At 38.9% G+C, this 12,703-nt stretch overlaps 1 pseudogene; it reads right to left on the bottom strand.

The window, feature by feature from the left end:
• Nucleotides 1-10,712: 10,712 nt before the first annotated feature.
• Nucleotides 10,713-12,703, bottom strand: part of LOC127635019 (DNA polymerase alpha catalytic subunit-like) — a 63,963-nt pseudogene continuing 61,972 nt past the window's right edge.

Below are 12,703 nucleotides of genomic sequence, written 5' to 3'. Positions count from 1 at the left end.
TCACTTTAACAATTTTGTAAAGGACTGATAATGAAAAAAAAAATAATAAATTGCGCATAGCACAGTGTTGCTCTTTTCCTCCTCAATGCTGTTTGGCATGTCAGGGCTGCTACTGTTTGAGAGGTTTGAATTGACTTCCTTCATAACGCTTTAAACTAGAAAAGGCTCACTAGAATTGAAATTGGTAGCATCAGCTTTGAGGTCTGCACTCTGCAATATCGAGGGATGCCTGGTTGTTGCACAAGCCAGAGAAGATCATTATCATGAGCTGGTTCTGTTACACTTGTGCGAAAGTGCAGAAGAGAAGCCTTTAACTGATTGCAAGATTACCATTAAATCGGTCTCGGCAGTCCTAAATAGGCTACCACTTGGGCGGCTGTCAAAATATCTTCAATGGGAGAACCATGGCATTGTTCTTTCTCTGCTGTCCGCGACCCAGTCCGAATAGACCTGCTACCCACTTTTGGGTCGCGACCCACCAGTTGAGAAACACTGATTTAACTCACACACACACTCACTTATGTCAGACCCCCTCGCCTCTCTCTGATATTTTCTCCGCTGCATGTGTGTGTGTGTGTGTGGTGCAAGTTGATGAGTCTGACATGCGCAGGTGAGATTCTCCATCCGGCTGCATTTTTTCTCTCAATACCGTCAATTTTCATACCGTGGTATACCGTGAAACCAGTATACCGCTGCAACCCTACACTTGCCATAGATGTGGCTGTCTTGTCGGGCACTTCTCACGCAACTTACAGTCTAGCTGATTCCACAAAAGCTTAATGTAGTTAAGATCCATAAGACTCTTTTCCAATTATCTGTTGTCCAATGTCTGTGTTTCTTTGCCCACTCAAACTTTCTTTTTGTTTTTCTGTTTCAAAAGTGGCTTTTTCGGTGCAGTTCTTCCCATAAGTCCTGAACCCCTGAGACGTCTCTTTACTGTTGAAAATGAAATTGGTGTTGAGCGGGTAGAATTCAATGAAGCTGTCTGCTGAGGACATGTGAGGCATCTATTTCTCAAACTAGAGTCTTTGATGTACTTATCCTCTTGATTAGTTGTACATCTGGCCTCCCACATCTCTTTCTGCCCTTGTTATAGCCAGTTGTCCTTTGTCTTTGAAGACTGTAGTGTACACCTTTGTATAAAATCTTCAGTTTTTTTGATAACTTCAAGCATTGTATAGCCTTCATTACTTAAAACAATGATTGACTGGTGAGTTTCTAGAGAAAGCAGTTTCTTTTTTTGCCATTTGTTTTCTAATATTCACCGTAAGACATGCCAGCCTATTGCATACTGTGGCAACTCAAAAACAAACACAAAGACAAAGTAAAGCTTCATTTAACGAACCAAATAACTTTCAACTGTGTTTGATATGATGGTAAGCAAGTGACTTTACCATTATTCAAAATGTGAAAAAAAATAAAAATGATAAAGAATAAGCGTTTCAAAACCTTTCACTGGTAGTGTATATTTATTCTTATTGTGTATTTCTATATATACTGTATATATCGTTTGTGCACTGGATGCTTCTGTCCAAGACAAATTCCTTGAATGTGCATACTTGGCAATAAAGCTCATTCTGATAGAGAGGGTCTCCTCATTGGGGCTGCCATGTTAAAATCTCATGACCAGTTGAATTCTACCAGCCTAATCTCAGTAACCACCCTGTAATTGGACACTTTGTGTCAGGGACTTAAGGAATGGCTCACCCAAAAATGAAAATTCTCTCATTTACTTGTCCTCATGCCATCCCAGGTGTATGACTTTCTTCTGCAGAACACAAATGAAGATTTTTAGAAAAATATACAGCATGTATATTGTATATATACACAATATACAGTATGTATCTCCTTTAGTGATACAATAGGTGTGGGTGAGAAACAGATCATTACTTTTTTTACTATCAATCTCCACCATCTTTGACCAGCTCCAACCAATAGGTGGGTGAAAATGAAAGTAAAGAAACTTCCAGACCAGAATGTGGAAGTGAAAGTGTAGATTCTCCATGAAACAGGACATAAACATTGATCTGTTCTCACCCACACTTACAGTATAATATCACTTCAGAAGACATGGATTTAACCACTACAGTCATATGGATTACTTATCACTTTCCGACCTTCAAAGTTCAGGTCTTTCATTCACATTCTCTGGAATTGTGAGGACCTGAAATATTCTTCAAAAAATCTTTGTTTGTGTTCTGCAGAAGACAGAAAGACACTTCTGGTATGGCATATGGATGAGTAAATGATAGTAGAACCTTCATTTCTGGGTGAACTATAACTATAAATGAATCCTGGCTGACTGTGAATAGTGAATTTCTTTATTAACATCAGTAACTGAAAACGTGAGTTTGAATGATGCTGCACCATGCCCCAAGGTGTCAGTTTAAGTCCAAGACGACGTGAACAAAAAACGTACGAGTGCGTTTAGTATGTTTAACACGGTAATGGATTGTTTTTTATCACAGCTTTTAATTTTTTTTTAAGATTACTGTGATTTCTAAGGACAACTCAGAAAAAGATCAGCAGATCAAGCATTGGGGTCAGGAATCAACAACTGGCTTTCGTTTGGGTTGGGGTGAGGGCATGGTAAATATTTACAATGTCAGTGAGGTGATCTTATATCCCCCTGAAGGGGCTTTTTTTGCTATAATGACTAGCTGACTGTAAAAGATCCTGCTTATTACATGGCTACCAACCAAATAAATAAATGGACACGAAATGTTGGTTTGCATTGAAATTACATTATGTGAATGGAAACAAATAGCTGAATTCCACATCTGGGTTGCATCAGAATTCTTATGGTGTTTATTTGTCAAAACGTATATATCACTGCTCATTATCCTGTATATTACAAGGCTACTCATCAAATAAAAGGCCTTGAAACATTCATTTGAGTACAAATTATTTAATACATTTTCTTTTAGAGGTCGCAGAGTGAAGTAGGAAAGATGACTAGCAACACCCGAATGACCAGTCTGGTTAGGATCACAACTTTATATTAAGAATATGAAATTTCTGAATAAGAGTAGAGAGAATTATTTATTTCAGCTTTCATTTCTTTCATTACATTCCCAGTGGGTCAGAAGTTTACATACACTTCGTTAGTATTTGGTAGCATTGAGTTAAATTGCTGAACTTGGGTCAAACATTTTTAGGTGCCTTCCACAAGCTTCTCACAATAAGTTGTGAATTTTGGCCCATTCTTCCATAAAGAACTGGTGTAACGTAGTCAGGTTTGGAGGCCTTCTTGCTCGCACACGCCTTTTCAGTTCTGCCCACAAAGGTTCTATCGGGTTGAGGTCAGGGCTTTGTGATGGTCTCTCCCAATACCTTGACTTTGTTGTCCTTAAGCTATTTTGCCACAACTTTGGAGGTGTACATGTGGTCATTTTCCATTTGGAAGACCCATTTGTGACGCGATTTAACTTCCTGGCTGATGTCTTCAGATGCTGCTTCAATACATGCACAACATTTTCCTTCCTCATGATGCCATCCATTTTGTGAAGTGCACCAGTCTCTCCTGCAGCAAAGCACCCCCACAAAATGATGCTGCCACCCCCATGCTTCACAGTTTGGATGGTATTCTTTGGCTTGCAAGCCTCACCCTTTTTCCTCCAAGCATAACCTAGTAACCTAGGTGCATGGACATTATGGCCAAACAGTTAAATATTTGTTTCATTAGACCAGAGGACATTTCTTCAGAAAGTAGGATCTTTGTCCCCATGTGCACTTGCAAACTGTACTCTGGCTTTTTTATGGCAGTTTTGGAGCAGTGGCTTCTTCCTTACTGAGCAGCATTTCAGGTTATTTCGATATAGGACTCGTTTAACTGTGGATACTTGTCTTCCTGTTTCCTCCAGCATCTTCACAAGGTCCTTTGCTGTTGTTCTGGGATTGATTAGCACGTTTCGCACCAAACTATGTTTATCTCTAGGAGACAGAATGTGGCTCATCTTTATTTATGAGAAAACTATATTTTTAATAAAAATAAGGCAAAAAGAATGTTATAATGCATAGTTTCAATGATGTTCAATTCTCTCAATTCCCTTGCCATTGCCAGGTGAGGACCCTAGGTCAGTTCCCAAATTGTTAAAAGCCTGCAGTACCCAGTACTGACTCAATTCCATACCTTCTTTAGCTGGATAACTTCAGAAGCTTTAAGCCCAATAAATGTCAATAACAGGTCTGCTTTTCAGTCAAACGCTGTACTGAATATTTATTAATGTACAGTGGGTACGGAAAGTATTCAGAGCTCCTTAAATTTTTCACTCTTTGTTATATTGCAGCCATTTGCTAAAATCATTTAAGTTCTTTTTTTTGCTCATTATTGTACACACAGCACCCCATATTGAAAGAAAAACACAGAATTGTTGACATTTTTGCACATTTATTAAAAAAGAAAAACTGAAATATCACATGGTCCTAAGTATTCAGACCCTTTGTTCAGTATTTAGTAGAAGCACCCTTTTGATCTAATACAGCCATGAGTCTTTTTGGGAAAGATGCAACAAGTTTTTCACATCTGGATTTGGGTATCCTCTGCCATTCCTCCTTGCAGATCCTCTCCAGTTCTGTCAGGTTGGATGGTAAACGTTGTTGGACAGCCATTTTCAGGTCTCTCCAGAGATGCTCAATTGGGTTTAAGTCAGGGCTCTGGCTGGGCCATTCAAGAACAGTCACAGAGTTGTTGTGAAGCCACTCCTTCGTTATTTTAGCGGTGTGCTTAGGGTCATTGTCTTGTTGGAAGGTGAACCTTCGGCCCAGTCTGAGGTCCAGAGCACTCTGGAGAAGGTTTTCGTCCAGGATATCCCTGTACTTGGCCGCATTCATCTTTCCCTCGATTGCAACCAGTCGTCCTGTCCCTGCAGCTGAAAAACACAACCATGCTTCACTGTTGAGACTGTATTGGACAGGTGATGAGCAGTGCCTGGTTTTCTCCACACATACCGCTTAGAATTAAGGCCAAAAAGTTCTATCTTGGTCTCATCAGACCAGACAATCTTATTTATCACCATCTTGGAGTCCTCCATGCGGGCTTTCATGTGTCTTGCACAGAGAGGCTTCCGTCGGGCCACTCTGCCATAAAGCCCCGACTGGTGGATGGCTGCAGTGATGGTTGACTTACTACAACTTTCTCCCATCTCCCGACTGCATCTCTGGAGCTCAGCCACAGTGATCTTTGGGTTCTTCTTTACCTCTCTCACCAAGGCTCTTCTCCCCCGATAGCTCAGTTTGGCCGGACGGCCAGCTCTAGGAAGGGTTCTGGTCATCCCAAACGTCTTCCATTTAAGGATTATGGAGGCCACTGTGCTCTTATGAACCTTAAGGGCAGCAGAATTTTTTTTTGTAACCTTGGCCAGATCTGTGCCTTGCCACAATTCTGTCTCTGAGCTCTTCAGGCAGTTCCTTTGACCTAATGATTCTCATTTGCTCTGACATGCACTGTGAGCTGTAAGGTCTTATATAGACAGGTGTGTGGCTTTCCTAATCAAGTCCAATCAGTATAATCAAACACAGCTGGACTCAATTGAAGGTGTAGAACCATCTCAAGGATGATAAGAAGAAATGGACAGCACCTGAGATAAATATATGAGTGTCACAGCAAAGGGTCTGAATACTTAGGACCATGTGATATTTCAGTTTTTCTTTTTTAATAAATGTGCAAAAATGTCAACAATTCTGTGTTTTTCTGTCAATATGGGGTGCTGTGTGTACAATAATGAGGAAAAAAAATGAACTTAAATGATTTTAGCAAATGGCTGCAATATAACAAAGAGTGAAAAATTTAAGGGGGTCTGAATACTTTCCGTACCCACTGTATATCTAATAATCACATAGTAAATTCAAGTTGTTCTAGTCTTCATTTAATTACTTTTTTTATATTAACTTAAAGCACTGTTCACTATTTATTTCTCTATTTTATTATTAGCTCTTGAATAATAACTTTAAAAACTTGAAGCAACGTTTAGGAGAACCACTTGATGGCTACATTATTTAAATTTAACTTGTTAATATTTAAATCAATATTAAACTTTTTAAATAAATGAGTGTTTTCAATCGCAAATTTGTTCAGTGGATGGGGAGCTGTGAGGGGAAAACACTATAAAGGAGTGCCACATTTTAAAAAGTTTGGGAACCACTTCCCTAGGTGCTTGTTTATCTTGTTTAGTTAATGGTGGTAAAAGGTCTTCAAGTCAAATTTGTTTATAAATCAAATCATGATGGGATGTTTAACAAAAGTTATATACAATCTTTGTATGACAAATTAATTATCATTGAAGCTCAAGAATGAAATAATATTTACAAGTGAAATGCAGCATTGCAACTGGAGAACTGCTGCCACATCCATCTTTTAAATAATAATAAAAAAAACTTTTTGTTAAAGTAAGAAGACTTGGGCTTCTTTGAGAAGCAGACACCAATCTTATCAAAGGCACATATGCATCCAGTGGTGTGAATGTACAGTGACATGTATGGTAATGGTGAGTGGACGGGTAGAGAAACTGGCATTCTCTGGCCATTCACTTTGATATACATACTTGAAAGAAAGCATTTTCTTTCCTTTATGGTGCTCTGGATGTGATTGTGAGAGTATGTATTTGTGTGGAGGGGGGTTGGGAGGCCAATTTCCATCAGTCTTTCCTCTCAGAAGGAATCAGGTAATCTAGTGAGGAAAAGACTGCAAATGGATAAAGCACTGACCAGCAATTTCACCATCAAGCAACAGATGGATGAATTCACCATGGACCTCCTCCATCACAGCCCTGAAATACATCCCGGTACAACTGAACCACAGTACCACCTCTGGTCAAGACGGCACACTGCAACCACATCCAAACAAACTACATCAATCAAGTAATTTAAACGCTTCTTCGAGTTTAACTTCCCAGACTGGCCAAAAGGTTCATTCACCCTCTCTTATTGTTCGAAAGGCTTCCAGCGACCAAAGTCAGTTGGAGGCTTCTAACCTCCAACCCCAGTGTCCAACAGAAACGTCTCTCTCTCGCTCTATCTACCAGCAACGTACGTCTCCAGTTATCTAAAGCGCCACAATAACAACGGAGTAGACAGAATAGGGGGAAGATTGGTTTTTCTATTGTGCTGCTGGTCTGGCATAATGCCCACTTTAAAAGCAATTCCTCCGTCATCAGAGACAGACAGAAAATCTGGCAGATACGACACTAAATGTTTTATGGTGAGGGGGAGGTGGTTGGTAAATTATGGGAAGGCGCGTGTATGTGTGAGAGTGTGTGTGTGAAGAGGGCAGCTAAAAGTTTTCTGAACTGTACTTTATTCCACTATCGCTCACAAGCGTTTCCAACTACGTCAACAGGAGCAGACCAGAGCTCAACCCTCTGCTTTTGTTTGTAGCAATCGGATAATTGGTGCAAATTCATTGAAGAGAATACACTTTGGTTGTACAGTGTAACAGGTTTCTAGAAAAAAAAAAATAAAACCTTTGACAAGCGGATATGTGTTTTATTGTTATGTTTGGGATCTTTACATTTTTCCATTTGACTATAGAATAGAACGAAACACCTCTGGCATGACCAATCTAACCAGTCTGCTTTTTAGCTCGTTACAGATCAGTTTTAGGTGAACACATCTCTAAACCATTAAAATTGGTTTAAACTGGATTAGGTCAAATGCATTAAGGGGTGAAGGGAATAAAAATATTGCAATGAAATTAAACAATTTCTGTCTTCTGCCTTTTGGCTAGCAAGTTACATATTCATGGAAGGCTAACATTTAGGGTTCCTATACTGTTTGACCAATGAATTTCCATGACTTTTCCATTAATTTGTTACTGGATAAGGACATTTTAAACATATTCTATAGTAATTGTCCACGTAACAATCTATTTCCATCAACTTAAATATTTTAGGTATGTGCACAACTAAGAAAGATTAATATTCCCCTTAGGCATCTCCATGATGTTTCCAGGCCTGGAAATAAAATTTTTAAAACTTCCCAGATATTTCTAGGGTTAGAAATGCATGCATAAATTCATCTACTAGCCACATAGCTTTCACAACGTGATGCACCTGGAGCTACGGCATGTGAATACCCATTTGCAGTAACGGCACAAATATCCATTGAGCGAGTATATTCACAACCCCTAAACTCGAAGAGTTACATCCCAGGGTATAAATAAGAAACTGGACCAGGTAAAGAAAGTACAAGCCATCCAGCCCTGTAATTTCACCCCTAGACCCCTATAAACCTGGGGGTCTATAATACAGTAATGTGTAGTATTAAAGTGAGAGGGGAGATAACCGTCTCAAGGCTATACTTCAAAGCTCTGTGTGTGATGTCCTCCACTAATCCCACAATACACACGTGCATGCACACACATGCCTACGTACACCGATCAGCCACAACATTAAAACCACCTGCCAAATATTGTGTAGGTCCCCCTCATGCCGCCAAAACTGCGCCAACCAGCATCTCAGAATAGCATTCTATTCTTCTCACCACAATTGTACAGAGCGGTTATCTGAGTTACCGTAGACTTTGTCAGTTCGAACCAGTCTGGCCATTCAATGTTGACCTCTCTCATCAACAATGCGTTTCCATCCACAGAACTGCCCCTCACTGGATGTTTTTTGTTTTTGGCACAATTCTGAGTAAATTCTAGAAACTGTTGTGTGTGAAAATCCCATGAGATCAGCAGTTACAGAAATACTCAAACCAGCCCATCTGGCACCAACAATCATGCCACGGTCCAAATCACTGAGATCACATTTTTCCCCATTCTGATGGTTGATGTAAAAATTAACTGAAGCTCTTGACCGGTATCTGTATGATTTTATGCACTGCAACCACATGATTGGGTGATTAGATAATCGCATGGATGAGTGTTGGTGCCAGATGGGCTGGTTTGAGTATTTCTATAACTGTTGATCTACTGGGATTTTCACACACAACACTCTCTATAATTTGCTCCAAATGGTGCCAAAAACAAAAAACATCCAGTGAGGGACAGTTCTGTGGATGGAAACGCCATGTTTATGAGAGAGGTCAACAGAGAATGGCCAGACTGGTTCGAACTGACAAAGTCTACACTAACTCAGATAACCGCTCTGTACAATTGTGGTGAGAAAAATAGCATCTCTAGATGCTATAATGCTATTCTGAGATGCAGGTTGGCACCGTATTGGCAACATGAGGGGGACCTACACAATATTAGGTAGGTGGTTTTTAATGTTGTGGCTGATAGGTGTATATACAGCGGGTTAAAAAAAATATTATAAATCAGCATAGAAAACTGTTGTGAAGTGCATATGCCTTAATCTGTCATCAAAATACAAAATTAGGGAGGTGCAATTAATTGGAAAAATACTAGAGAATGCGATTACGGCTGCCACAATTAACTAATTGTCAAAAGTGCCAATTACAGCATTTCATTTAGGTCTACATACATTGCGTCCAAGTTTCCTATTTGCGGCACTTTAGAATTGTAATCAATCACAGACATGATCGTTGTGCGCTTATTTGGCAAGTCAGTTGTTCATATTTGCCTATAGATCTTAGTAACAGCCAGTCCTAAAGTGTAATTTTTAACCATTCTGAAATACTGAAAAACCAAAGCTTTCTTTGTTGGAATTGTTTTGGATTCTATAGATGTCGTAGAGCTGAAAATTATTCATAAAAATGAAAAACTGTGATTACAATATCAAGCAAAAGAATCAACATTTATGACTTTAGACATAATAATGCAGCCTTTTACTAAATATAACCAAAAAAATTGTAAAGAAATGGTTTCTGAGAACAACGTTCTAGGAAAATTGGGGGAGGACAGGAGAAGTGAACGTCACTTCTCATTCCACCTGGTGAAAATCAGGGCTAGAGTGTTAAAATCACTCGTTTAGGAGTTAGAGCCCCGGCTGCAGTGATGGGCAGTGTGGCTGACAGAAATGCCGCAGATTGGCCACAATTACTCGCAGAAACAACAGTCGGGGAAAAAGAAATAAAATTCCACAGAGAAGCCAAGTCTATAATCATGTTAGCCCCCCCCCCCCATACACACTCCCCTCGGCCTGCTCCACGTTCTGAGTGGTCATCTATTGATTACACATTATATATATCTACGGCTCTCGCGCTCGACTCGGAACCTCATCGACACATGTAAAAATAAATAATGTACAAGTCTATTCCAAGAGGTCCTTTTTAATCAAATGACATCAATCAAAAAGTATTGTGGATAAGTAGCCATCGTCGGCTACAGGCGGCCGTGAGCGGTCTGGATCCTCCAACGACCTGCTGAAAACATATGCTCCATGTCCCATTATTTATGAAGGGCTATCCTTTAGCCTTCTCTCCAATTACTCGCCCTATCATTTTCCAAAATCTAAAAACTGTTTTCAATCAACATAGCCAGCGCTATTACCGAGGGCCTACAGGATGAGAAGAGGCTCTCTCTCTCACTCCCCTCTTTCTTCCAACTGATTGGCCGCTTTGCATTCCACACCACACTGTTCCGTGATTGAATCTGTCGCCTGAATTACGGCTGTCGACTCGAGGAGTTGAGGATTCTTAACCCAACCTTGTGGCCGCCTCCATCCACTATGAGGTGTGCAAGTGTAAAAATGAGTGTGAGTTGTAAATACATGCTGGACGAGTGTTTATATTCAATAATGTTTGTGAGCACATTGTGTTAATTAGTAATGGGCCAAGTTGATGTGAATGCATGTTCTTACATTTATCCTCCGCTGGCAGAACTTTGTTAATGGCATATTATCTGTAGAAGCTCAGCTGGATGTACAGGGCTTTCTCTGAATACTAAAACGAGAAAAGAAAATGCACAGATTAAACCAGTCCAGCAGACATTACAACAAGCAGGGAGATGAAATACAGAGTAAACTGAAGGTTAACCAACAACAAGGTAACAGTGTTTAACATGGTTTGTTCAAAAGGCAATGCAAGTACCTGACTAAATGTTGAACAACACAGAGTTTTGTCAAGCAGTGTTTTTGGAAACACTATGTATCATCACCTGTGACAGCAGCACTCCAGGTGCAACAGGGATAACACAAGTTGTAAATGTAACATTTAACTCTGTATTCAACACAGAATTCAGCTATGACCTCTGATTCTTGCAATATACCAAGAAAACAAATCTGATTGCGCAGATAAGGAATATCACAAACACTAGGAACCAACTGATCATACAATAAAAATATACGTAACAATAACGTTTTCCTACAGTGCCTGTTTTAAAGACTAAATTTAATACCAAATATGGACATTGCGGCCAAACCAGCCTTGGTCTGAATACGCAACAAATTTAATGTGTGCCCATTATAAAAATCAGAGTAACCTCCAAAATGATAATGAAAAGTCAGTCAGTACCAACTGAGCCATACGAGTCACTAGTCTATTGGTGGTAAAAACAATGAATAATTATCCTCCTTTAACATGCATTTTGTTTATTTGTTAGAATAACGAATGTGCACGAACATTTGGTTAACAGTTTGATGCACCTATATTCGAATACCAAAATCCATATTTGGTTATTTTACATTTAAAATAGGGTCTTCAACCCGATCCGAGCCTGACTTTATGCAACAAACCATTTGGTTTTGGACCAGTTTTTCCAAGTATAGGGTGAGCAAGGGGCTGTTCACACTTGTTTTTTGCAGTTTAGCCAATTGTTTTCTATGTGAACAAGCACTGAATGGACGTCTGTGACCGTTCTGCTGCATATCAGTGTCTCGCAGAGGGCTGCCACAATTTTCAGACACCTTGTTTAGTTGAAAATAACTTTAATAATAATAATAATAATACTAAATTTGTATTTTGTATAGAGCCTTTAACAGTGACGTCTAAAAGTGCTTTACATAAGTAAGAACAACCAAAAAACAACAAAATACACATAACCAAAGAATAAAATACACACATATACAATAAAGTGAATCAAACACTACATAAACTGAAAGCCAACTTGAAATGGCTTTTTTAAGGCAAGATTTGAAAATACCAAGAGACTTTGAATTATAATATTTATAAATGCATCTCGAGACACCTGCGTTCTGTTTTACTATTCACTATGCTGCATCTAGCAAAGGTGTCACAAAGATTTTACGCTCTTAAGTTGTTCAGGTTGCAAAGCGACTTCATGAGACTGTCACAAATTATTCCAGATTGTTTTTCACCTGGCAGTTTCAGTGTTTTATAAACAGTAAATCAATGTAATGTGTTCCATAAAATGTAACTGGTAATGGTGTCAGCTACTGAAAATTTGGTACAGTGACAGCTCTAGCACTAATGACACCATTTTATCAGCAAGAAAAAAATAAAAACAGATAAATATAGTTTTCTTTCAGTATCTATCAAAAATGTGTAACAAAGTTTTACTGTATCAATGGTAGGAAAAAAAACAAGCCGTTACTTCAAAATTCAAAGATATTTACAAATTCTTTAGTGACACTTGAGGCTGCTGATTATTCCAATGCATATTCAATATAATGTGGAAGACAGAAAAGGGAAAACCCAATTAGCTAAAATCATACTGCTGTAGTTTAGTAGTGTGTTATTGCCCCGGGAAAATGAAAGGCATAAGTCAATTCATTTTTAATTGTATAGCGCTTTTCATAACACATATTTTTTCAAAGCAGCTTTACAGAAAATTGTGCATTAACAAAAAAATTAAACTAATATATTTAAAGTCTTAAAGTGATCATTGTGTCATTTGATTAAA

Source organism: Xyrauchen texanus, chromosome 42 (assembly GCF_025860055.1).
Source record: "Xyrauchen texanus isolate HMW12.3.18 chromosome 42, RBS_HiC_50CHRs, whole genome shotgun sequence".
Classification (NCBI taxonomy): Eukaryota; Metazoa; Chordata; class Actinopteri; order Cypriniformes; family Catostomidae; genus Xyrauchen; species Xyrauchen texanus.
This window is presented reverse-complemented; position numbering and strand designations above follow the sequence as displayed.